At 48.0% G+C, this 26,797-nt stretch overlaps 1 protein-coding gene across 6 annotated transcripts in view; it reads left to right on the top strand.

The window, feature by feature from the left end:
• The window catches only part of Sema4d (semaphorin 4D), a 109,888-nt gene that overhangs the window by 3,257 nt on the left and 79,834 nt on the right, over nucleotides 1-26,797 (top strand). For 2 of the 6 annotated variants that reach the window (XM_029468172.1, XM_029468170.1), the window contains exon 1: nucleotides 13,909-13,947. The exons of the other annotated variants lie outside the window; for them this stretch is intronic. The gene's annotated coding sequence lies outside the window, so the exon portion shown is untranslated. Of the gene's footprint in view, nucleotides 1-13,908; nucleotides 13,948-26,797 lie in introns of those variants that run through there. 6 annotated transcript variants of the gene reach the window in all.

The following is a 26,797-nucleotide window of genomic DNA, read 5'->3' as shown; positions in this document are numbered from 1 at the left end:
CCAGGCCTGGACAGCAGCCCCACTTTCTTTATTTCTTGCAGGGGACTTGTAATTTGGTTTAAACTCTCACACACTGCCCGTGAGAACCCGGGTTGAGTATTTTCTCTGAATGGCTTCTAGGAGGCACTTGGAGATTGCAGGCATCCTGAAGCCTCCTCTGAAGCCTCTAACAGGAGTCCCTGACAGAGCTAGGCCGTGAGACAGACATTTGCTACATGAACAATCGTATGGTACGAGGGACTATTTTTAATGACCACCGTGTGGTTGTTGTTACCACGGGTGCACAGGATGCTCAAGGATGCTTGGGATCTGTGTTGTTGGATCAGGGAGGGGTCTGGGTGAGCGTCCCTGAGCTCATTACTCTTTTTCTGGCTTCTGTTGTGTACCATTGAAAGTACTCCATAATTAAAAGTTAATAGTTGAGGGCCAAGTGGATTGCTTACATGAAGCAGCTGCGTAAGGGTTTATTTGAAACTTCCAACCTTCTGTGCAGTGCATTGAGTCATCCTGTTTACACAAGTGGGCACTTATGCATGGAAGTGGTCTCCTACGTATACAGACTGCACCGTTGTGTCTTCGAGGATGCCCCCCAGAGGTTGAGTATGTAATGGTGGTAGGGGGGCATCTCATGGACCAGGGTCAGGCACTACCTTCAACTAGGAGACACAGCACTAAGAGTAAGCAGTACGTTGAAGTTAGTGGGAATGTGGGCACAGGGGTGACTGTCTGCATGTATGTGCCAATGTGTGTGAGTAACGGAGTCAGCGTGCAAATCTGTGATGGTTGTGTGAAGATATCAGATGGACAGGGTAAAAGTGGAAGACTGTGAATTGTGTGTCTGTGTGTGTGTTAGTGGAAGTGTGAGCATGTGTGCAAACTTGTAGTGTAACTCGTGGTGTGGAAACATCTTCTGTGTTTCTTTGGCCCCTTTGTGTTGCCAAACCTCATTACTGTGGTGTTTGGGGTCATTTTTAGTTGATCTGGGCACTGATGACTGTTAGTAACCAGCAGGCAAGTAGGACACACTGTGTGGATACTCTGGAGAAAAGGAAGGCAGACAGCGCCGGTGGGGTGGAATTGTGTGTAATTTAAACCTTATGAATTATTTATTTCTGGAATTTTTCTATTCAGTATTTTTGGACTGTAATTGATGGAAACTAAACCTTTAGAAAGCAAAAGATGAAGGATGTGCTGCTCTGTGGATCTCCGTTGTGTGTCTGTGCTTTGCCTCTGCACTGGGGGCTCTGGAGGCTTATGTGATTCTTGGGTGTCAGTGCGCGGAGCTCTTTAAGGTTGAAGGGCGCTTTTTGGGTTGGCAGTACTGTGGTTGGTTTGCTCATCTCTCAGTAGATGTTTGAATTGTTTCCTGTTAAAGAGTTAGGAGCTAGAACTTTGCAATAGAAGGGCAGATAACCTGCAAATAGAAGCACATGGACAGTGTCATTAGTCACTGAAAGATACAAGCTAAGACCCACCTCTTACTGCACTAGAATGGCATTGATACAAGGGGTTGGGAGATAGCACCTGTTGTTAAGGACTTAGAGAAAGTGGAACCCTGGGGTTGTGGGGAAGGGAAGATGGTGTTTGGGGAAACAATATGGAAGTTTCTTGGAAAGATAAACACAGATCCAAGTTCCTTGTGATCCAGTATTCCACTTTTATGCCCATACCTAAAAGGATCGGAAGTAGGAACTGAACAAGACAGCAGATGTGGAAACAGCCTAGCTTGTCCATCAGTGGATGAAGTGGGTGAGCCAGATGTGCTGTGTGCAGGCATGGAATATTACTCAGCAGTAGAAAGGACTGGAACACTGATACGTGTCCGAACCTTAAAACAATAGAACCTTGAAACACTGGGCTAAGGAAAAGTAGCCACAGCTAAGACAATGTGACTCAAAAATCTTGTTTACAAAATGTCAGTACAGGAGGCCGAGCTGGAGTGCCAGAAGCATCATCAGCCACTGGGGGTCGGAGAGGGATGGGATGGGACTGCTTGGTTTTATAGGGCTTCTAGCTTTCTTTTCTTTTCTTTTCTTTTTTTTTTTTTAGTGCTGTGGATTGATGCCCTCCCCCACTCCCACCTCCACCCTCATTTTGTATGCTAGGTGATAAAACATAATAGCTGATAATGGTTGTTGTAATGTTGTGATTGCATCACAAGATGCTATTAAAGGATAATGTGTGTGTGTGTGTGTGTGTGTGTGTGTGTTTTGCATGGTGCATGCCCCTCTGCATGCTTCTCTGGAAGCCAGCACAGGATGTTTTCTTTTGTCCCTCTTTGCATTCTTCTCTTGAGACTGAGCCTGTCACTAAACCAGAAGCCCACCACATTGGTTAGCTGGCTGGCCAGCAAGTTCTCAGGATTCCCATGTCTACAACCCCCAGCCTTTCCCATTTCAAAGTCCGGTCCTCTGATTTGCAGAACAAGCACTCTCACCCGCTAAGCTACCTCTCCAGCTCCCTAAGTATACTTGGTCACAGTAAATAATATACAGAAGTATCCTGTGCCTTCTTACACAAATCTTACTGGGGTTGTATATTTTCTCCTGTAGTCTGGTCACTCGCCAGGGGAGGAATCTCAGGGTTTTGTGATGTGTGTCTGCGTATGCTTGTGCGTGTGTGTCCTTTTGAAGAACCTGGTAGCATTTTAATGACAATTGTGTGGGTTTTTTCATCCCCCCATGAAAGAGATGCAGCAATTGATATGTACTCACTTGGCTTGTTGACACTCGCTGTTGTCAGTCTAACTGTAAGCTTCTAGTGGGATGTTGCAGTGAAGGGGGAGATTCTAGTTCTGAGTCTCCCCTTAAAATCTGTTTCGTTTGTGTGTTTGTTTGTTGAGGCAAGCTTTCTTTGTGTAGCCCTGGCTGTTATGGAATTCACTCTGTAGACCAGGCTGGCCTCGAACACACAGAGATCTGAGTACTGGGATTAGAGGCGTATGGTACTGCCTGGCTTTCTTGTTCACGTTAAAACTGGATCATTTGTCTTATCTGGGTCGTAAGAGTTCTGGTTCCAAATTAGAATCTGTCAGATATTTGTATTGTAAATATTTTTTCCATCTTTGTGTTTTAATCTTATTAGTGATATCTTTCAAAGGGCAGACTGCCCAACTCACTAACTTTTTATTTCTTTTTAAGAAGGCTCTCATGAAGCCCAAGCTGGCTTTGAACTCACTTTGTAGCTGAGGATGGCTGTGGGCTCTTGACCCTGCTGTCTCCATCTCCCAAATGCCAGGGTTATATGTGTGCACCTCTATGACTGGCTTCAATGTATTGTTTTTAGATGGGGGTGTTAGTGTGGTTTTCCTTTGCTCGAGTTCCCTCAGAGGCCTAGGGGTGCATTGGAATTCCTAGAACTGGAGTTAGAGGTGGTCATGAGTTGCCTGGGAATCTGGGTCTTTTACAGGAGCAGCAAGTGTCCTTAACCACTGGCCATTCCCCCTTGGACCTTCTATGTTGCTATCTGGAACCCACGGGGAAGGCTCAGGTGGACATTTAATTTGTTGTTAAATATGGTGTTAGTGGGATATTTTAGGCCAAGCTTTTAGAGTTGTAGTGTGTTGGTGTCACATGACCAGCAGCCTCCTTGGGGAGGGCAGGGCTCATTTGGCTTCTGCTTCCAGGTTACAGTCCTTTGGAGGAAACGTTGGCAGGAGCTGAAGCAGGAGGCATGGTATGACATGCTGGTATGCTCAGCTAGTTTTCTTATACAGCCCAGGACCACCTACAGAGGAAATGGTGCTGTCCACAGACCCTCTCACATCAACTAGCAATCAAGAGAAATCCTTACAGACGTGCCCATGGGCTGATCTGTCCTGAGTTTGAACCTAGGACCTTTTACCTGCTTGACAGCCACTGTAACACCACGCTTATGTCTGGCCTTCTTTCTAGTCATATGTTTGGAGACAAGGTCTGCTTGAACTGTTGTCCTTGAACCTCTGATCCTCCTGAGAAGTCTGAGCGACAGGCCTGGTATTTGTATTACCTACTCTTTTTAGCTATTACATAGTATCTCTTATACATGATGGATGAATTTTAGGATTCCATGGGTGTCAGAAATTACCATAGTCCATATCTATAAGTGTACTTTTTATGTACATACCTATGAAGACGTTTTCTTACATTAGACACAGTTAGAGTTGAACAGAATTAATAATAAAGTCCACCCAGTTTCAGCACCGTATTGGCAGTTATGAGAATGTGGTTCTTGCCTTTCTCAAGGCGCCTTATTGTACTTTCGTGTAGAAGGAATACACTCAGCCATATCCTGACCACAGCTGTAACGGCAGCATCCAAGAAACCGAGGCAGGGAGATGGCTGTGAGTTCTGGCACATCACTGCTGGTGAGGAGCATTCCCGAGTTAAGGCACGGGGCAGCTGGAGTAGTTAGTCGGTAGCTGAAGCAACTGCGGAGTGCCTAGCAGGAGGATGCTGTATACAGTGTGGATACGCTGCACAAAGGAATGCGGCCCCTGCGCCGAGAGCAGCCTATGCTATAATGCTGATGAGCCCTTTTTTTTTTTAGATTTATTTATTTACTTATTTATTTATTATCTGTAAATACACTGTCACTGTCTTCAGACACTCCAGAAGAGGGAGTCAGATCTTGTTAGGGATGGTTGTGAGCTACCATGTGGTTGCCGGAATTTGAACTCAGGACCTTCGGAAGAGCTGTCGGGTGCTCTTACCCACTGAGCCATCTCACCAGCCCGCTGATGAGCTCTTTATTCTGGAATTTTCCATGGTGTATTTCTGGACTCTGGTTGAAGGTGGATAACGGAAACTGCGGGAACCAGAACCACAGTTAAGAGACAGTTCTGTATTGCCAGGTTTAAGATTTGTAGCACTCTTTATGGGGCAAATGTTCTTGTGGGCTCAATATCTTTTTTTTTCTCTCTCTCTCTTCAAAGTATGGGTGTTTTAGTGAAGCCACCAGAGTCTGAGGTTTTCTTCTTGGTGAGGCTTTTAATAATGACATTGATTTCTTGCTCTTATGATGGTCTGTTTCTGCTAGGTTGGGTTTTGATAATTTAGATGATTTATTGTGATAAAATGTGAGGACAGTACCGTCTACCCTGTGAAAGTTCCATTCTGGGAGTTTTAGTCAGTGTCTGTCAGCGTGGAGTCGTCACCCGATTCCCAGAATTCCATGCTTTCTTGGGCCTGTTTGAAGTCAGATCCTAGCCTAGCGCTGGCTGCCAGGGCTGGTTTTCTGTTCTTACAGAGGTTTCCAGGGTGTTGGGTGAACACGGCTGGCAGTTGTGGCACGGAGTCTGGCGCCTGCCACTCCTACACTTACCTTAGCAGTGACTGAGGTGATCGGGTCCATGGGTAGAAAGGACTAGCAAGATAGCTCAGTGGTAAAAGCCCTTGCCATGCAGGGCAAGATGACCTGAGTTCAATCCCTGGAACCCAGGGTGGTTAGAGAATTGACTCCTGACATCCCTTGACCTCTGCATGGTCATCGTGGGGCACAACACGTGTGCTGATGCACACACACACAGAAACACACACACATAAATAAATAAATAATTTCTTTTTAAAAGACTTCATTTCTGAGTACTGACTTGTAAGGGTGGGATCAGAAGTGGGCATCAGGGACAGGTAAGAATGGTCCCGTGGGCCGGGTATGGTGGCGCATGCCTTTAATCCTAGCACTTGGGAGGCAGAGGCAAGCAGATTTCTGACTTCGAGGCCAGCCTGGTCTACAAAGTGAGTTCCAGGACAGCCAGGGCTACACAGAGAAACCCTGTCTCAAAAAACCAAAAAAAAAAAAAAAAAAAAAGATAAGAAAAGAATGGTCCCGTGGTTCATGGTGGCTTGTGTGTGTGACACGCCCAGGGCTTTTTGCCCATTCTGTGGGATCCCTACTGCACCCCTCAACCTGGTCCAGCTCTTCCCCACCCTTTGCAACTGAAGACCTAGACAACAGAGGACAGCCCAGGAAACTTATTCTTGGGACCCCTCTGCTAGGAAGTAGAGAGGCTGAGGTTTTCACTAGGATGTTGAGGCCCCGTGTGCAAGCATGCCATCCATGTGTGGTGTCATTCCTCAGTTGCCATTTTTTGAGACGAGGTCTCTCACTGGCCAGGGGGCTTGCTAGATTAGACCAGAGTGACTGGCCAGCAAGCCTGAAGGATCCATCTCGGCCCACTTCCTCAGTGCTAGGTTCACAAGCACATGCCACCATGCCCAGATTTTTTGTGACACGGGTTCTGGGGATGGCACTTAGGTCCTTGTGTTTACAAATCGAGCATTTCCCCAACCAGCTCCACAGGCCCCTCCCTCCATTGCATTTTACTTAAAAGTTTTCATCCTGTGTTGAAAAACCCTGCCTCGGCGTGGTGTGGACAGGTTCTGCAGGAGTTAGCGTGCATCCTCTGGGTACAAGTCTCTGATTCCTATGTTAACTCACTGTGATCAAGCTCCTTCACCTGGCTTACTCCTCATCTGGCTTATCCTTGGGCCCTCAGGTGCCTCAGACACCCAGAGCCAACAGCAGCATCGGAGCTATTGCAGACTTGTGTTTGGATCACACTCCAGAAACTGGGTCACAGCAGAGCTCTGAGCAGGCGGAATTGGATCTCTGCTTGTGTTTGAAGGCAGAGGGCAGCCAGCGGCTTGGGTTTCAAGTGTGGAATCTGGAGAAATCACCAGCTCCCTTCTCCGGCTTCTGTGAGCCCCTAACTTTGTCTGTCATGTCTGGCAAGGAAAAGATCATCTCCCCCCCCCCTCCCCCACCCCCGGTGCTGTCAGGCTGGCTGGCTTTACCCACTGCTGGGCCCAACCAGGGAGGTGATCAGAGCCAATCTTTAAAGTAGATACTCATCTCGGAAGAGCCTGTGGGGAGGCACAGATTCCCATTTATATACAAAGTAACACCTCTGTGACGTGGTCGTGGATTTTATTTCAGCAGGAAAAAAAAAAATGTCGTGTGAAATGAGCAGTCCTTTCTGCAGAGCTTAGAAGACACAGCCCAGACATCTCCCGATGGAAATGGTGGGGGACTCTGGCTGGGGAGGGGCTCCGTGTGAGCTGGAAGACTTGAGTTTGATCCCTAGAACCTACATTAAAAGTTCCCCTCCAGGAGCTGTAGTTGCAGGGGGGTTGGGGGGGTGTCTCACTGGCCAACCAGCCTAGCCTAAAAGCTGAGTCCCAGGTCACAGTGAGATACTTTGTTTCCAAACACAGTCTGAACGATCTGGGAATTAAGATGGCTTAGCCAGCAAAGGTACTTAATTCCAGGCCCAGTGACCTGAGTCCCATCCCTAGGACCCACATGGTGGAAGAAGAGAAGTGACTTGTGAACCATCTCCTCTGATGTCTACACACTAGTAGATAAAAATGTAGAATACATTTTATTAATTCATTAATTAAAAGGTGATGGAGACGGAGGAATGACACCTGTACTGGCTGGTTTTGTGTGTCAACCTGACACAAACTAGAGTTATTACAGAGAAAGGAGCCTCCCTTGAGGAAATGCCTCCATGAGATCCAGCTGTAAAGCATTTTCTCAATTAGTGATCAAGGCGGGAGGACCCAGCCCATTGTGGGTGGTGCCATCCCTGGACTGGTGGCCCTGGGTTCTATAAGAAAGCAGGCTGAGCAAGCCAGGGGAAGCAAGCCAGTAAGCAGCACCCTCCATGGCCTCTGCATCAGCTCCTGCCTCCAGGTTCCTGCCCTGTGTGAGTTCCTGTCCTGACTTCTTTGGTGATGAACAGCAATGTGGAAGTGTAAGCTGAATAGACCCTTTCCTCCCTCTCTTGCATCTTGGTCATGATGTTTTGTGCAGGAATAGAAACCCTGACTAAGACAACACCTACGTTGACCTTTAAATCCCCTCTTTCCCCAGTGCACGAACATGCATGTGCACACACACACACACATACACACATGTGCAAACATGAGATGGGGGTGAGAAGTGATGGTGCACAGAGGGCTCGGGTGTGTGCTCTCCTCTGTTTTGGGGGACAGCCAGCAGAGACCCTATCTCCAGAGTAACTGCTCGTGTCACTAGGGTGTTTGTGCCTGGATCGTTTGGGTCTGGGCTATTCTGAAACATTCTCTCACACTTACGTTATAACTGCTAAAGATGGAACGAGGCTTTCTTTTCCGTTCACCAGCCTGGGCGCTGCGCTCACTGGTATCACCCTTCCCTACGCAATGTGCCGAGGACCTCTTTGTTGCTTCAGGACATAGAGCATGGCTCTGTGTCACATAAGGCATTTGTACTGGCTCCTCCCCTGGGTACTAAGTGGAAGGGGTATATCCTCACAGGGGTGATCTGCATTGCTGGAGATCCTGTCTTCCAGGCACAGTTGGGGGTTACAGGCATTTGCTGCTGCATCTGGCTTTTCCTACGGGTGCTGGGGCACCTGGACCAGGCCCTCATGCATGAGCTTCAGGCAGTTTACCAACTGAGCCATCTCTCCAGCCCACTGCTAGTTCAGAGCTGACATGAAGGGCAGATTTCATGGTCAAGAGACCTTGTCTTTATGGTTGTCCTCTACCTGAAGAGTGTCTGGGTGTGTCTGCTTCTCAGCCTCTCCTCTGTAGACCTGTCCCAGGGGAACCATGACACCAGGCAGGCACATGTGGCCTGCAAACAGTGGTGCTTGTTGATCACTGACTGTCTGTCGTAAGCTCATGGGAGACGTGGTCCCTGACCTGGAAGGGGCATGTTCTTTTTGCTGCCTTCTCAAGCATAGTGAAACTGTCATTCAACCCATAGGCTCTGATGGCTTTACGTCGAGTCCCCGCCTTTCATCAAAGTGCTGCCTGCCCAGTCTTTGAATGCAGGGATGTAGCTCAGCAAGAAAGAGCACTTGCTGCTCTTGCCGAGTTCTGTTTCTTGCACCCCAAGTTGGGTGGCTCACAACATCCTGTGTGATGGTTTGCATATGCTTGACCCAGGGAGTGGCACTGTTAGGAGGTGTGGCCTTGCTGGAGCAGGTGTGGCCTTGTTGGAGTAGGTGTGTCACTGTGGGTGTGGGCTTTAAGATCCTCATCCTAGCTGCCTGGAAGCCAGTATTCGGCTAGCAGCCTTCATGAAGATGTAGAACTCTCAGCTCCTTCTGCACGATGCCTGCCTGGATGCTGCCATGCTCCTGCCTTGATGATAATGGACTGAACCTCTGAACCTGTAAGCCAGTCCCAGTTAAATGTTGTCCTTGTAAGACTTGCCTTGGTTATGGTGTCTGTTCACAGCAGTCAAACCCTAAGACAGCAACCTGTAACTCTAGCTCCAGAATATATATATACCCTCTTATAACCTTGAAATGCACCCACACATATGTACACATACTCGTACATACAAATCATTAATTTAAAACTAAACATAAAACCTAAATAAGGAGGCAGGGGCAGGACAGCAATAGGTTGTGGAAATCCTGCTGATGTCTGCTCATCTCTTGTCTTCACCTGCCTATCTTCTCTCTCCGACCAGATGTTTGTAGATTTACCCTCAGTGTGCAGCTGGTATCATGGCCCAATATTGCCGTGCATAAACACAGCCCAGTGTGAGGTACCCAGATTCAAGGTGAGCATTGCCAGGTTGCTTGGGCTGACCTCACTACCTACAGTTCTGGAGGTTGGATCTTTCTGTGTAACTAAAACTAGCCTGGATTGCATAATATCCTGCCCTGCCTCCGCAGTGCTGGGATTGTGTGTGTGTGTGTGTGTGCGCGCCTCACTATGTATTTCAAATCTGATGGCACTTCCCTGATGTGTCGACGGGGCATCTGTCAGCCTGTGTCCCTTTGCTGAGTACACGAGATGCTTTCGCTCACCTTGCTGTCTCTTATACGTTGAGGGAGGTCCCTAACCAAAATCTCTGAAGTACCCTGACTTCTGAAACTTACTCGTGTCTGCATGACAGCACAGACAGCCCACAGCAGAGAACCCAGATGTGTGCTTAAAGTGCGTTTTATGTTCAGGTATGGTTCCATCCACAAGATAATTTCATTAAGGTGATGTGGTGGTTCACAGCAGAAAGTTTCTCTGAAATCTGAAGTAATTCCCAGTGTGTATGTGTGTGTGGAAACAGGGGCAGCCTTAGTTTTCATTCCTCGGGTGCCATCCATCGTGAGTTGTGAGTTTCTTGAGTTTTAGCCTCCCCAGGGAGAGATTCAGTTTGGTGAGGATAGCTACCCAGCACTGCCATGGCCGCTTTCATCCGTCTGTCCTAGCCTTGCCTGGTGTCTCAGTTTCTCTTCCTGTTGTGTTCAGATACTCCAACAAAAGCAACTTGAGGGAGCTGGAGAGATGGCTCAGCGATTGAGAGCACTGACTGCTCTTCCAGAGGTCCTGAGTTCAATTCCCAGCAACCACATGGTGGCTCACAACCATCTGTAATGAGCTCTGATGCCCTCTTCTGGTGTATCTGAAGAAAGCTACAGTGTACTCATAAGTAAAATAAATCTTTTTTTAGAAAGCAACTAATGGATGGGTTTATGTTAGCTAACCTTTCGAGGTATAGTTCATTATGGTGACAAATTCGGGGTGAGAGGCGTTTCAAATGGTGGGTCACATCATAGCCACAATCAGAACAGAGACTTATTAGTGCTCAGCTCATTGTCTCCATTTTATACAGTCCAGGGGATGCACCCCTGCCCCCATTAAGATGGTCTTGCCCATTCAATGAATGTAATCAAGATACTCCCACAGGGTCTCGCACAGAGGTCTGTCTCCTCTGCTTGGTCAAGTGGCTCACACTAACCCTCTGACGTGGTGGCTCTTGGGTCCTGAAGCAGAAATGATCTGTTTGTGTTCCCGGCACAGAGAGTTGAGTGTAGTGACATGTGGGATGTCACTTGCCCAGCCTTCATGACTGAGACCAGAGTAGAGGCAGCAGCTCTCCATGGAAAGGAAGAGGAAGGTACTGTGCACAGATGCTGGGCGGGGGAGGTGTGGGGCGTGAGCACGTAGGAGACCTTCTGCAGGCTGCAGGGAAGGTGGCCATTTTTGCATCATGCTACATGCGAACACTGACTTCAAAGGCAGGGATCCCTTTCCTTTAAGAGTCTCCTGTGACCACTGTGACAGAACATTCCAACTCAAGGGTCACGTGATCGGTCATTGCCGTTGTAGTTCTGCAGGCAAGGGTAAGGTGTGAGCAGAGCAGCGAACTGTCCTGTCTGCCATTGTCACATGGCTTCAGATAAAGCTGGCTGACTAAATCACTGCCGTCTCTGCCTTGTCACATGGCCACCTCTTCTGTGTCTCTTTTTTGTATATAATAAGGATGCTTGTCTGGCCTTGAGACCCACCCAGATGTCCCACTTTGAGATCTTTCACAGAGGCCTTTTGTAAGGTCACACTCACTCAGGATCGTGGGCCTTTGGGGCTGGACTTAAGGTGGGTAGCCTGGGAAGTGGGAAAAGGGCCTAGTGCAAGTCCTGGTAGGTAGCCGACCCACCCTGGGATTCTTTCCAGTGGAGTTTTATCTGCAGGAAAATGGAAACTGCAGCTCCTCTTGCCAGAGTGTGAAGCTGTGGAAACAAAATTTGAAAAAAAAGAAAGAAATAAAATAAATAAATAAAAACTGAGGTCAGCTTTTCTCTCCGCTGATGGGGTCTCTGCAGAGTCCTCGTGGGATCCAGTGGGAACAGGAAGCTAGAGGCACTGAGTCACGTCTCCTTTATTTTTATGGTGTTTTTATTGTTTTAGAAAAGGGAGAAAGAAAGCCAAGAGCTTCCTCCCTGATCTGGGTCCTTGCCATTAACAGCTTGCTTTTCTGACATTTTCCCCCTTTGCTACCATTTTCAGACATGTGTCTGCTCCTGATTGATGCACACACGCACCCGCATGCACATGTCCCCAGGTTCCTGCTCATGCTGTAGTGGTTTCTGCAGCTCCTTCTCTGTGCTCACTACTCTCCTATAGATGCGTAGCTTCTGTGTCATGCTGAGCAGCAGCACCCCAGCCTTCAGAGGGCGTGTTGCATGCATCCCACATCTGCTGGCTCTTGGTGGGTGTCTGTCCAATCTGCTGCTTCCCTGACTGTTTTTCTTGGGTGCATTTTGCTCCTCAGGCATTGCTGAGCGAGGTTGGCTGTCCCCATGATATGGGGTGGCTCCTGGGAATGGTAGAGCCTCCTCAAGTGGCTTCTGTGGTAGGGTGGGTATTCCTGTGCCTGCGTGTTTGTGAGCATGTGTATACATGCTTGGGCATTGGTCAGTGTGTATGCATGTGGATACCAGCCTCCATGTGTATACATGTGTGTGCATGCTTGTGGACCAGTGTGTGTATGTACATGCAAATGTGCATGCTTGTGAGCACCTGTTTGCACATGTGTACACATGTATATGCATGCACGTGTATGGAAAGCTGCACTCTGGACTCTTCCCTACAGAGCAGACTCTGTTCATTAGGAGGCTCGCTAAACTCATTTTCTAGAAGTCTGTTCTTGGCTCAGAGCTAAAAATCCACCCTTGCTGTTCTCTGGCAATGCTAGCCTATCTGGAGTGATACAGGATGCAGGGGCATTCAGCGTGATGCCACAGATTGTGTCATCTGTGTTTCTCCAGGAGTCAGCTGTTCGGCTGTCTCGTCCCCGGTCACACTGGCTGTGGCAACCAGATGCTGTGGATGTTCCCAGATAATTTCCAGCCATTTCCTCTCCCAGGGGACTGTCCTCTCTGCTCATGGGGACTTCCCTACATAGTCACGTTCTGCTCCAAAGGGATCCAGAGTCATGGTGGCCTGGGCAGGCTTTAAGGTACAGGTAGATGGCCTGCCTAGGTCATGTAGGGCCAAGAGGACAAGAACAGGGAGTTGGCCTGCTCGGGAAGCCTGTCCCAGGCGCAGGCAGAGCTCCATGTTCATACCCATAAGTCACCAGGCCAGCAAGGCATGGATGAAGGTTGCTGGCTGGCTGCTTGGTGGGGTCACCCACTGGGGCTCTTTTAGGCTGAGCCTCACACTTTGTCTGACCGTTCACTTCACTGGGACAGCACCCGGTGTTACATTTAGGGGTCAATAACTGCCTCCGGTAATGAGTAACTCCTTCGCTGCTGCTTTAAGGGAATCCTTTTGTCTTCTTCAGACTGGGCTTCGTTTTCCTGACCAGCGGTGCCAGGGCTACACACACCCGGGGCATTGAGCAGAGAGCCACTGACTGAGCTCGGCTATTCTGTTTCCTTTTGCTGAGGGCAAATGTTGATGTAAGTTGCAGTCTTTCCTCCTGTTGTGAGCTGCTGAAGTTATCCTCTTGCTCCCTGGCGTGCTCTTATCTGACCTTTATACTGGATGGTTCATCCAACCATAAATAATCCCTTTGAAACACAGAGGGCCTGGTGTGCTGGCATCTGCAGAAGCTTGGAGAGGAGCTGCCAGGAGAGCAGGCTGAGCGCAGGGAGGTGCAGGGAGGGTGCCAGGACTGACAGAGGAGGGGCTCTTTCTGCCTCCTTTTCCATTGGGCTGAGCTGGGGGAAGAGTAATTAGATAATAATGAATGAGCCAGTGAGTGGGAGGAGCTGGTCTTGGGGACTGGTGGGGAGGACTCAGTGTTATCAGAGTGGAGAGGGGAAGGGTTGGGGCTCTGCACCAGGGCTGTGAACAGGTGGCTCTCAGCATCAGGCTTTTGTTCATAGACTACAGTCAGTCTATGTCCTGCATCCTTTCCGAGTCAGGTTCACAGACAATGCCACAGAACTCTGGGGTCTAGAAGGCCTGTCCTAACCCACAGGTGTCTTAGGGTGCAGGCCTCAGATGGTTTGTAAATGCTCGGCCCAGGGAGTGGCACTATTAGAAGGTGTGGCCTTGTTGGAGTAAGTGTGTCACTGTGGGTATGGGATTTAAGACCCTCACCCTAGCTGCCTGGAAGCCAGTATTGTGCTAGCAGCCTTCAGATGAAGATGTAGAACTCTCAACTTCTTCTGCACCATGCCTACCTGGATGCTGCCATGCTCCCACCTTGATGATAATGAACTGAACCTCTGAACCTGTAAGTCAGCCCCAATTAAATGCTGTCCTTTTAAGAATTGCCTTGGTTATGGTGTCTGTTCACAGCAGCAAAACCCTAAGACACCCTGTTTCCTGGTCTCTGGGGCTTCCTGTCAAACCTTAACTTAGCTGTTTCTTAGGAAGCCAGGTCTTTCTGGGTAGCATGGGGTTGGCTGAGGTTTGTGGCTAAACTGTCTTCTGCCTGAAGGTTCTGAGAAGCTGGCAAGACCACTGGGGATCTTGACTCACTAGGTTTCCTCAGTGACAGTGGGGGTGTTAGTGTGACACAACCATTCCCCATTCATAGTGTCCTACCCTCAGGTCCTAAAGCAAGAGCCGATGTTCTTGGAATTACTGACTGCTACTTACAAAGGCGGGATACCACCTCTGACTTGAAACCAGAATCACCAGCTTTAACTCTGGCTTGGCTTCTCACTGAAGGAAGATTTACCCACAAGTATGTGGCAGTTGGAGACAATCCCATCTCGCCCATTTCCTGTTCTTCAAGGGTCAGGAGAGGCCTGAGTGCCATGGCTTGATCACACACATGCCTGAACCTTTGCCCTGAATTTAGGACGCTCTGGGAATTGTCTACCTTTGAAGGTACAAAAGTGTAGCCACTTGAGAAGGCCACACGTGGTTCCTGGAGCTCCTTGGTCTCCACGGACAGCTTCAGCGCATCTGATCTTGAAGAAAGAAGAGCAGCTTGAAATGGGGCTCATTTACCAAACTCTTGCATTGCTGTATGCAGAGAAAGATGGCTGGCGACCAGGAGTGGGGAGGAGCAGATCTGTTTATGCTTATGTGTCCTGTGTCATCTTGCAGATGCTCTTATTTGGATTAAAATGCAAGTGATTTCTTAACCCACCCTCAGAACTGCAGTAGAAGCAGAGATTCCTCAGGGCTGACCCTGCCCGAGCACTGATGCTGCGGGCTGAGTTTATCCTCAGTATTTATTGACGCCAGGTGTCTAGAAGCTGTGGTTTCATCTGGACATCCTTGGAGTAAGGTTTCTTGGAAACGAGCGAGGCACAGTGTGGCAGGGACGAGGGGACAGACACTTGTGTACAGAACCTGGTGCCCATGTGACACCAGTGTGGCTGGGGCCATTGGTCCCTGTGGAAGCCTAAGTAATTCTGTGGATGTGGATGTGAAGCCCCACTTTGTTTGTTTGTTTTGTTTATTTATTTTTGCCTCTTTTCTGGGTGGTAGCCAGGAAGGACCTGAGTAAGAGGATGTGGCTCTGTGTGTGTGTATTGTCTATGCATGTATATATGTGTTTTGTGTGTATGTTATATGTGTATATGCATGTGTATATGTGTTTTTATGTATGTGGATGTTACATGTGGATATAGAGGCCTGAGGTTGCTTCAAGAATCATTCTAGAATTCTCTTCCACCTTCCTTGTTGAAGCAGGGTGTTTCAGGCAAACTCAGAGTGTCTGGGACTCTTCACCTGTGTCTTCTGAAGCTAGAATTACAAGTGGTGGGCTGCAATGCCCATCCAGCATTTACATGAACTCTGGGGATCGGATCTCCAGACCTCATGCATGCGCAACAAACCTTAAGCCCCCTTGTTGACTCTTAGGTCTGTTGTTTGTAACTGAAAGCTGGGCCTGTAGTCTCTGCATGGTCATGGTCAGCAGCAGCTCAAGATACAGTGCCATTGTCTCCACTTACAGCAGCTGGTGTGGCTGAAGATTCATTGATGTATTGAGCTGTATACCCAACAGCTGTTTGTTTGTGTGGATATGCACCTACAATAGACTTTTAAGTGTGAATCGGGCACAGTAAGAGTTTAACAACAAGCCTGTCTGTGCTGTACACCTGCAGTACTAATGACTAGGATGTGTGAGATGGGAGGATGGAGGATGGGTGGGAGGATGAATGGGAGGATGGATGGGGGGATGGATGGGGGGATGGATGGGAGGATGAATGGATGGGAGGATGGATGGGAGGATGGATGGAGGATGGATGGGAAGATGAAAAGGAAGATGGATGGGAGGATGAATGGGAGGATGGATGGAGGATGAGATGGGAAGATGAGATGGGAGGATGGATGGAGGATGGATGGGAAGATGAAAAGGAAGATGGATGGGAGGATGAAGTGGGAGGAAAGATGGAGGATGGATGGGAGGATTGCAATTTCAGTGCCTGCCTAGGCTACTTAGGATGACTCTCTCACTGAAAAGTGCTCTAATACATGTGTGTTAACACTTGCTCACAAATTTCTCTCCCTCTCTCTTTCTCTCCCTCCCTCTCCCCCCCCCCTCACATTCTCTCTGTCTTGAAAAATATAACTGTATAGTAGAGCTGAGCAGTCTTAGCATATCTTATTTCTTCCTTTAGGTTGAAAATACACACCCTTTCTCTTAAAAGCAGCACTTCCCGGGGCTTCTCTTTGGAGACCCAGATTCCTACAGCCCACTCTCCAATGCTGTAGAGTCATTGCTAAATAGAATTGGGGTTACTAGAACTCAGGGTTTGTGATGCTCAGGCACTCAGGCTGATAACTGAGACAGTTGTTGCGTGGCTAATGTATACATGGTGGATACAGTGGGCAAGAGAAAGCATAGCCCATTAGGGTGGGGCAAGGTGATGAAGATGTGTGTGTGTGTGTGCTCTCACATGCACACTACAAAGAACATCGAGCAGTTACAAACTTAGAACAAGCCCTGTGGATATTTTTGGACTGTGATTGATGGTAGGTAAGTGAAACTGTAAGATTGAGTGTCGGGTGACAGGGCTATTGTGTGGCCAAGAATGTGAGCTGCACACCCAGGACCTGGGATGTGCTGTACTGCACTCCGGTTGCCTTTCTCTCTGGGAGGTGAAAGGCGTGATTCCTTGAAATTCCAAAGGAGTAAGTGGTCTGTCCTGAGGTCTCCATTTTCCCAGTATTTACAGGATTCAGGCTCTCTGCCTTGCCTTTGGACCTCAGTCATGTATGGAGCAAACATAGATCCTGAGCATTGTGTAAACACTCTGGTCTGCAGCATGTGATCTCTGCAGAGGGTCATGAGGAACTGCTTCAGAATTTTCAACTATTCTGGACCCCTTTTACCACTTCTTTATTATTACTGGACAGTTTCATAGATGTCTGTGAAACTTTCTAGTTGTTTTTACACTTTATTTCTTAATCTGTATATAATTTTATAATTTTTTCTTTTGGTATAGTGTGCTTGTGTATATGTATGCTCATATATGTGCAGACGTGTGTGTGTGAGAGAGAGAGTGTGCACATATGGAGGAATGATTTTCTTTTCTTTCCTTTCCTTTCCTTTTCTTTTTTTGGTACATATTGAAACCCAGTCTCTCACAGAACCTAGAGCTTGCTATTTTGGATACATAGGCCTGTGGCCCTGAATGAATCCTTGATACCTAAGAGCCAGGTGTGGCAGCCTGTGATCCTAGCTCCGGTTGTGGAGATGGGAAGATCTGAGGGGTGTCTCACTGGCTAATATGTCCAGCCAGTTAGTAAGAGACCCATCTAAAACCAAAAATGAATAGGTAAGGAAATACGGATGCCAGCAAGATGGCTTGATGGGTAAAAACGTGGGCCATGCAAGTCCGATGGGCTGAGTTCACTTCTGAGAACCCCATACATCTATGGCAAGACGGACATTAGAGACAGGAGGATTGGTGACTGGCGGCTTGGAATACGTAGTGGGAGAGAAACAACCAGAGAGGCTCTGCCCCAAAAGGTGAAGGGAGAGACCTCCACATGGGAGCCATGGTAGATGCGTGACCCCGCCCCCCCAATAGTAAATAATATTGTATAGAGCCCTGATGCTGACCTATATTCTCACGCATGTACCTATGGGCATGAATATACACATATACAAGTGCACATACTACATACATGCACACACACGCGCACACACACACACACATTTTTTAGTTAGAGAAGATCCATTTGTGATTTAAGGTCTTATCACAGTTTATCCATATAAATTTACTTCTAAGGGTGCCATAGTGTATTGTTCTGGTGACATTCACATCCCCCAGAATAAATGTTGAAGATATGTCCGTCAAATACATGGAGTCATTTTATTCTTTTCCATTGTCTCCCTTTGTTCCTGAGATTAATTCACCAGAAGTGATTGTTTTGCTGCCAAGGTAACTTCAGCCTCGTTGTTCCCCCCTCCCACTGTTGAGGACAGATTATAAACAATTGTCATTAGTTACTTCTCTCTCATTGTATGGGATAGGCTTTGTCAATCAGATTGTCAGCGACCTTTCTGATGTCATTTTCATTACGTCTTCAATTTCCTTAGTGTTTATAGTATCGATGGGGCTGTTTGTCATCTTGGGTGAGTTTGAGTTGTCTTCAGTTCCTAAAGAATTGAGTGTTTTCTTCCAAACCAGGCTTTTCACGTTTATGATTGTTTACAGGCTTTTTTCTGTCAGCATCTGTGGGGTCTGTGGTGGTGACTCTTCTCTTTTTGTGGATGGTGGGAGTTGGACATTCGTTCATGTACTGTGGGTTTTAGGACTAGTGTAGTTAGGCATCCTTTGCCTCACACCCAAGGGGCCGTCTCCACCATCTTCTCCTCTCCAGGGAATAGCCAGTGGGGTGTGTCAGGGTGAACAGCAAGGCTCTGCAGCCCTGGTGGCAGGTGGTGCCAGGACTAGCCAATTAACACACAAGCACCCCAGTGACCTGCGCATCCGCAGTGTCTCCAGAAGGGCCGCTTGCTACCTGGGAACAGTCCCAGAGGATCACTGAGTTGGCTTCAGTCCACAGGGAGAGGGAACTTGGAGGCCATGGACCACGGATGAGCTCGTCCCTGCTCTGGGAGGCCTCTGCGGGTGGCTGTTCCAAGGAACAGATTCATTGCTGTTCTGTCAAAGCTGCTCGCTGGCTTGCTTGGAAAGCCCAGACAAGCCTGCCAAATGGAACGAGGCAGGAGAGGAGGAAGGAACATCATAGAGCCATGGAAAGAAGGCTTATTCTCCAGAATCTGGCTGGGAGTTAGAAGCTGGATCAAGATGGAAAAAAAAAAAAAAAACCAAAACAAAGCCGCCTACAGAAATAGTGCTTGTCTTTTTAATGACATTCTAAACAAGGATGTTAAAAACAGCTAGCCAAGAGGGCTGACAGGGTGGCTCAGAGGGTAGAGTGCTTGCCTAGCAGGCACAAGGAGTAGGGTTTAGTCCCCCAACACTGTGTGAAACGGGTGTGGTGGCTCAGACCTGCAATCCCAGGATTCTGGAGGAGGGGAAGACACAAGGACCAGGGAGTTCACAATAACCTCCAACCATAGAGTGAGTGTGAGCACAGTCTGTCTTAGGAAACAAGCCAGCTGTGCCTACGCAGGCCAGAATGCCTGCATTTGCCTCTGCCATCCCTGCACATGGGTAGTGAGTGCATCTGACAGTTCTGTTCACAGAAGATCCTTCACGTTCCTTGAAATAAATCAACCAGCTTATATCTTTGAAGTTGAACACTTAGCTTAGGGGCTGGAGAGATGGCTCAACAGTTATGAGTATGGTGGCTGTTCTTTCAGAGGACCCAGATACTATTCCCACCACCCACCTGGTGGCTCACAACCCTCTAATTCCATTCCCAGGGGATCCGGTGCCCTCTTCTGGCCTCGTTAGGTAGGCATGCACATGGTATACAGACACACACTTCCAGAACACCCACATAGATAAAATAATAAAATAATTTTTTAAAAAATGTAGCTTAAACCTTAAATCTTGTTGTAAATTAGATTCTTAGCCACAAAAGTTTATACATATATATGTACATATACCCTATGTAAATATAAATATGTGTGTGTGTGTGTGCACGCACGTGCGAGCGCATGTAACCATTGCAAAGATTCTTAAGTATGGCTTTCTAAGCAGCAGCCCTAAATGTACTATGCCTCATCTCTGGTTAATAATAAAACATGAGTTTGACACATGGCTCACTCTGAAATTCTTTTCCTGCAGTGTTAGTCCAGGAGGTCCTGAGGGTGAGACTCCTTGGGCTGCGTTGGCAGTTCTGGTGGTGCCGCCACAGCCTCTCTGTCCTTTGCTTTTGCTAAGTGGGGTTGAAGATGATTAACTTTGTCCTTCTGTAGGCCACATTGTCATTGTCCCCGTTTGCCCTGTTTGGATGATGGAAGATGTAGATTTAGTAATTCCTCAGGCAAGTAATTTTGCTTCATTTGATTAAAAAAAAAATCTGTGTCATGCTGGGCTTTCAAACATAATGACCTTTAAGGAATAGAAAGAAGGTTGGGTCTGGAGAAATGGCTCCATGATTAAGCGCACTGGCTCCTCTTGTAGAGGCTGGAGTTCGGTTCCCAACACCCAAACGACAGCCTGTGACTCTGGTTCCATTGGATCTGATGCTGCACATGGCTTGCATAGATACATATAAAGTATCTTTGAAAGAGCGGGGAAGGTTTTCAAAATGCAGAGGATTCGGAAAGTTCCATTACAGAGGGTGCTCGAGCAGGGGCTGCAGGGAGGAGACCCCAGGCTACGGTCAAGCACCAACTTGAAGGAACGATGAGTTGTGGAACAAGCAGGCAGAACACAGTGATTGTCCTGGCCTGTGCTGTCCCCAAAATGGCTTCTGTGCCTGCTGTCCCTTGCTGTTGAGCCTTGGGCTGCCGTCAGCCTTCTGCAGCTGTCTGCTGCCACTTTGTATTAGTGTGGCTTTTGCCAGTGTGTGACATGGTGTCAGCAGTCTGCTTAGGGTGAGGACATGAGCTACAGCTCTGTCCCAGGTGCTTGACAGCTCATGGTGGCTGGAAGGCAATGTTCTAGAGCCTAACCTCCACTGTGGTCATATGCAGACAAGGGTTTCTAAGAACCATGTCTTTCCTCCTCTCATAAAGTAATTCATTGTTTTTGTTTGCGGAGACAGAGTCAGACTGGCCTTAGAATATAATTAGGTATATTGTATCCAGACATTTTGTGTTAAAATAACAATGACTAAGACACTGAAGAGGTGACTGCGTTTGTGGCTAAAGTTCTTGCAGTCTGGGTTTGGGACCCCAGGATGTAAACTCCCAATGAGATGGTGACTTGCCTATAGTTCCACTCATGGAAGGTGGAGACGTGGGATCCCTAAAAGCAAGGTGGTTAGGGAGGGTGCTGTATTGATGTGTTCTGGGCTTGATCTAGAGACCTTGCCTCAGTGAGAGTGATTGAGGATGAGACTCAACATTACTTTGGGCTTCCACGTGAACATTCACTTGCATTTTGTGTGTGTGTGTGTGTCTTGAGACAGAAACTGAAGGGCTGAAAAAGGACATCAGGTGACTTGCTTGGGTGTGTGCAGTTGTCCATCTGTGTCTAAGGGGATAGGATGGGTTCTAGAACCCTCACCACAGATGCCAGGATTCGTAGATGCAAGGATTTTTGTTTTGTTTTGTTTTGTTTTGTTTCCATAAGGGTGTGGTGCTTGTTTACAGCGGTGAGCATCCTTGTGTACACCAGCCACCTCTAGGTGCCTCACAGTTCCAAGATGATATATGTGCCATGTCAGTGCATATAAGCAACAGGGACAATGACAAAGGGCAAAGACTGCATATGCACAGAGCTTCATCTTCTGAATGTACATGGGACCCATGTGTTCAGAGGTCCACATGAGTCTGGGTTGTGGGCATGGAGGGACCAGGAGCTCCAGGGATGCTGAATCATCTGTAGCTATCAGATGCTGTGCTTGATCTTTCTGGACTCTGAGGGATTCCCCCTGAATCATCTTGGTTCTGGAGTGTTGGGCAGTTAGAGCAGGGTGGTACTGGGGGCAGCACGTGCTTAGATCCACACTTGGTACCAGGAAGAGGCAGAGATGGTGCTGTTCTGGAAGAGTGTCTCGGGGGGAGGGGGGGAGGTTCTGCTTAAGGAAACTCCAGCCCTGACAACCAGGAGAACCTCAGCTCATCTTCATCTGGAGGCTGAGAGCTGGGAAGTTAATATCAGCTTCTCTCCAGGGGACTGGTGACATTTTAGTTTCTGCTCTGGTGGCTTGTGAAAGAGTAACGAAGGCCCTTCTAGGGTCTGTCTGCCTCCTGGAGTTTTGGACTTAAAAACCTCTGGTTATATAGTAACAGGAGCGCTAGGAAGGGAGCAGCATCCTCCCAAGAAGGTTCTGCAGCCGTGTCTGCTTCACATTTGGGCTCATGCTCTGCTCTCGTTCTCTCTGTATTTACAGGCATTGCATGCTGGGTACTGATTGCAGAGGAGGGCAGTGGCAAAGGGCTTAAGGAAGTGCACGCTGGACAGAGGTGCTCTCGAGCAGGGCGGGTGCTACCAGGTTGATTGACACCTTACTACCACACACAAAGTGTTCTAAGCAGTGGAGTACCAGTGAGGTACTGGGTGGGCTCCTGGGTACTTGCACATCTTCGAGGGCAACTGTGCACGTGCTCATGTGATCTTTGAGTACTGGTGTGTCTGAGCATGTGCACACATCTAGCAGATGCTGTTGTAGATGTAGTGTCAGGCCAACACCCAGGGTCTTCCTGCTGCCTTGTGGTAGCTCCAGGAAATGAAGGCCCCAGGCAGTTCCAGTTCATGTCCCTGCCCCAGGCTTGCAGAGGTGTTTTGTCAGTTTTGTCAGCCCTGAAGAGAACCCACATCGACAAAAATGAAAATGAACTCACATTGCGGTGAGATGAACTCAGGTGATTTTCCTAGTTTGTTTGTTTGAAGTAGAACGTGTGTGTGTGTGTGTGTGTGTGTGTGTGTGTGTGTGTGTGTGTGTATCGTGTGCATGTTTGTGTGCAGGCACACACGCGTGCATTTGCATACATGGAGGCCACATCATAGCCTTGACTTACTCTTCAGATACCTCCTGGTTGAGTTTTGTAAAGATCTCTTGCTGGCCCGGAACATGCTGATTCAGCTGTGAGTCCCCCAGGAGCCTCCCGACTTTCCAGTGCTGGGATTAAAAGCACACATCACGTTTGCAGCTTTTTACCTGGGTTCTGGGGGCTTAGGCTCAGGTCCACATGTTTGCAAGGCCTTATCAACTGAGCCATCTCCTCAGCCCCTGAGTCAGGAAATGGTTTTGAACTTCCTGTTCTCTTTAGATGTCTGGCCCATTGGTGCATGCCCCGATACTGTGCCACAGGCTGGCGAGTCCCACGTTTATATGGTGCACTCTTAAAAGTCAGGCTCAGACTGAGAGATCATTGACTCTGCTGAGATTCTCGGGTCTTGGGTTCTTGCTGTCATGGGCCTGGCTAGTGCCTCACTCTTCTTTCTCCTGCCCCACCCCCACCCCAGATATTCAGGACGACTCCCAACTCTCCTTCCATTCATGGTTTCCCCCCAAGTCATCCCCTGTTTCCTAACCTCACTATTGTGTCCCTTCCCTTCTTCTAGTCTCAGACTTTGGAATAAGTAACCTTTAAGTTGGTGTGTGATCGAGGGGCTCCGGGCTGTGTGCCAATCCGTAAGTCACATACCACTGACATCAACATTGACTGTCCTCTGTGGATGTACAAATGGTTCCAGGGCAGTGGAGAAAGGTAACCCGTGCCCTCCCATGGGAAGAGCCAATCTGTGTCCATAGGAAATCCATCCCAATGTCCCTTGACTGCCTATAGCTTTTTCTTATGGAGAAGAAATTCACATAACATAATGGGATGCTGTACAGGGACATTCTGGCACTGTGTTCTTTGGCTTGGGAAGTATTGCAGCCCCCTAGAACTTCCCATCCTCACCAAATCGGTTTAATGAGTTTCTACGCACAGCCTTCTGGAGTTTGTCCAGTTATTAGCTTGTCATTCAGAAAATCCTTTGGCTACAGAACCCTAGTGTCTTATGATACAGTTTCCACCAACGTGGTACTCTTCTGATGGTGGATAAAGCTTATTAGAGATTTATTCTGGCAGTCTGCTATGGTGATGGGCTACTTTAAATGCTTGGATCATTCTGGCTTCTGCTTAGTTGTATGATCATGTCGCTATATAATGCCTTTGAGGGCTCTAGTATTTTTTTTTGATTTGTACAAGTTCAAGTTAAAAGCAAGGTTCTGAGTTTTCAGCTTGGTGGCAGAGGGCTTGCTTAGCCTGCATGAAAGGCTGGGTGTCATCTTCCCCCAACAAAACTATATATATATATATATATATATATATATATATATATATATATATAATGGGGGTTTAATAAGAAGACTTGGTCAGGGGATGTAAAGGCTGGTCCACCCTTTGGCCATGAGGATCTGGTATCCCCAGGGTTACACCGGTGGGAGGGTGAGAGTCCTGAAGAGCATAGATTGAAGAGAAGGGCTAGGTGTGGCATAGGAATGAACATGTTCCAGGAGTGTCCCAGGAGTGGCTTGGGAACTATGGGATCTAAGAATGGAGGGAAGCCTTAGGTTTGGTGCCCAGGGTCTGTTTGAGTGACAGCTTGCTTGGGGGTACCAAGCCAGACCTGGAGACCTCTGTGCTTGGCCTTGTCTGGGTAGATTGGCATCATGAATCCTGGTGTTGGGAAGGGGTTTCTTTGCAGTGGCCTTTCTGGATCCCAGTATGGGTTGTCCAGGAGCTCAGGACTTATGTGAAGCCAGTGTGGTCACCATTGTCACCTGCAATCCTTCAGAGTGGGGGTATAGTGTTGAAGGCTTGCTGGCCTGGACTGTCCATTCACCCAGATGGGCCTGACACACTTTGCCAGGTCTTCCTACTGGGGGACCTCATCTCTGCTTCCAGTTGCGTCCTCTGAGCTGGCCAGTAACCAAGAGAATCCTGCCAGAGAAAGATCGAGAGAGATAGAGAGTACTTTAAGCCACAGGAGGCTTGGGATGGAGCACCCATGGGTATCAGGACCTCTTGGGGTTGTTAGTAACAGGACTCTTCCATTGATGTCCTTGAGTTTCTAACAGCGCATCCCTCCTGGAATTACCTTCTTTTGTAAGAAACACAAAGTGCTCTTCAGCAGTCATTGAACTTTATACTGGATGCTTCTCCCTGGAAGAATAGCTCCTCAGGAGCGGCCCGGAGGCCTCTGCAGCATAGACCTGAAATCCATTAGGAATGTATTTTCCTGGGCTCCCCTCAGCTCTGTAGAACACAGGGTTCCCACTGGGGCCTGAGGATCTGGTTTTCATTCACCCGTGGCAGTTCCTCTCTGTGAAAACCACTGCCTGAGGCTCTTGGGGTCTCCAGGAAGTAGCGGTGGCTAAGGATGCATATCTCAGAGCTGGTGACTGAATGGGTAGGGCTTCTGGGAGAAGAGCCTCTTACAGTCTCTATGGGTGTGTGCATTTAGAGCATATGTGTCTATATCTAGGCATAAGTACATGTGTGCATGTAGTGTGATGTGTATATATATATATGTGTGTGTGTATGTATGTATGTGTATATATCTATAGATACACATATATGTGCGTGTACAGGTTGATTGCTCCCTTTTAGTGGACTGTGGCATGTATCTGCTGGAGGATGCCAGGTAAAAATGTCACTAGCAGAGAGGTGACCAAGTTGTCTTCTGACTCCCAGACCGAACCCGTGGTGTGAGAGCCTGTGGCTGTTTCCCTGACTGTCTCCCGACACTCATTCACGCTCTCCAGTCAGGCATTCCTGAAGCTGGAGCTTCAGAAAGTCCCAGTCTGGCCATCAATGTCCGGCCCTAATTCTCTCTTGAGCTGCTCTATGTCCACACAGGGTGACTGCCTTCTTCCTTACAGCTGCCTAGAATACTGACATTTGGATAAACTGTCACTCGCTCTGGTCACCCGCTGGTCCTGGAGGCTGTTTTCCTGGCTTTGGTGTGATGCAGAGAATGTCCTTTGACATATCTTTGTGTCTGAGTGGGAAGAGGTCTTGGTCATTTTCTGTTGTGTTAACTGGGTAATTTATGAAGAAGAGTGCTTTATCCGGCTTACAGTTTGAAGTTAGGATGTCCAGTGGTGGGGTGCTAGCACCCATTGGGCATCTTTTGATGTTTGGGTATCATGGCAAGGGCATCACACAGTGAGACAGATCGAGCATGCGGGGCATGGGTCTCTTCCTCTTCTTAAAGCTACTAATGTCATCATGGAGGCCAAATCCTCATGACCTCATCTAATTACCTTGCAAAAGCCCCACCTCCAAATACCGGCAGTGCAGGAATACAGAGATTGAGTGTCACCCTCTTGATACTGGAACAGTGGGCTTGCCGAATTTCAACACGGGGATCTGGGAGGTACTCTTCCAGTAGCAGGATGTATGGCAGGAACTTCCCGGCTGTGTTGGGAGGTCTCTGGGCCATCCCCATCCCTGGCCCTGGTGATGGGTCACTTCAGATCCCTGTCCACCTAGAAGTGGTAATGACACCTTGTTTATTCCTCATGTAGTTAATGACACCAAACTGTCAACACTCTGATTTGCCCTCTGCAGTTTTATGCTCTGGTTGGGGACTGTGCAGGTTCCAGGAGACCTTAGGAAAGGTGGCCCTGGCATTTTCTGCCTGCTGTTTCTATGTCTTTTGTGTTTTGCATAGTAACACCTTTCCTGCTTTGATTATTTAAAAAACAAAACAAAACAACAACCCCCCCCCGCCCCCCCAAGTTCGAGTACTCTTGGTTTCCTCCTTTCCTATTCTCTGCTTAAAATGGTTGACTGTGTGCTAATTCTGGCCTTTCTTAGTGTGTGGTTCTAGTTCAGGGGATGCATTGGAAATGTGCTAAAATGTCGTTCTTTTTTAAAGCTTTTTTAAATGTTTGCTTATTTGTGCACCACGGCATGGGTGTGGAAGTCAGAGGACAGCTTGTGAGAGTCAGTTTTCTCTTCCCATTTGTAGGTTCCACGAATCAAACTCAGAATGTCATGTGGGGGGCGGGGAGGGAGGAAGCACCTTTACTCACTGAGTCATCTCCTTGGCCCTAAAATGCCATTTTGTATTTATTATTTACTTGCT

The sequence above is a fragment of the Mus caroli genome, chromosome 13 (genome assembly GCF_900094665.2).
Source record: "Mus caroli chromosome 13, CAROLI_EIJ_v1.1, whole genome shotgun sequence".
Classification (NCBI taxonomy): Eukaryota; Metazoa; Chordata; class Mammalia; order Rodentia; family Muridae; genus Mus; species Mus caroli.
The sequence above is the reverse complement of the archived record's forward strand: the minus strand, read 5'-3'. Positions and strand labels throughout refer to the sequence as shown.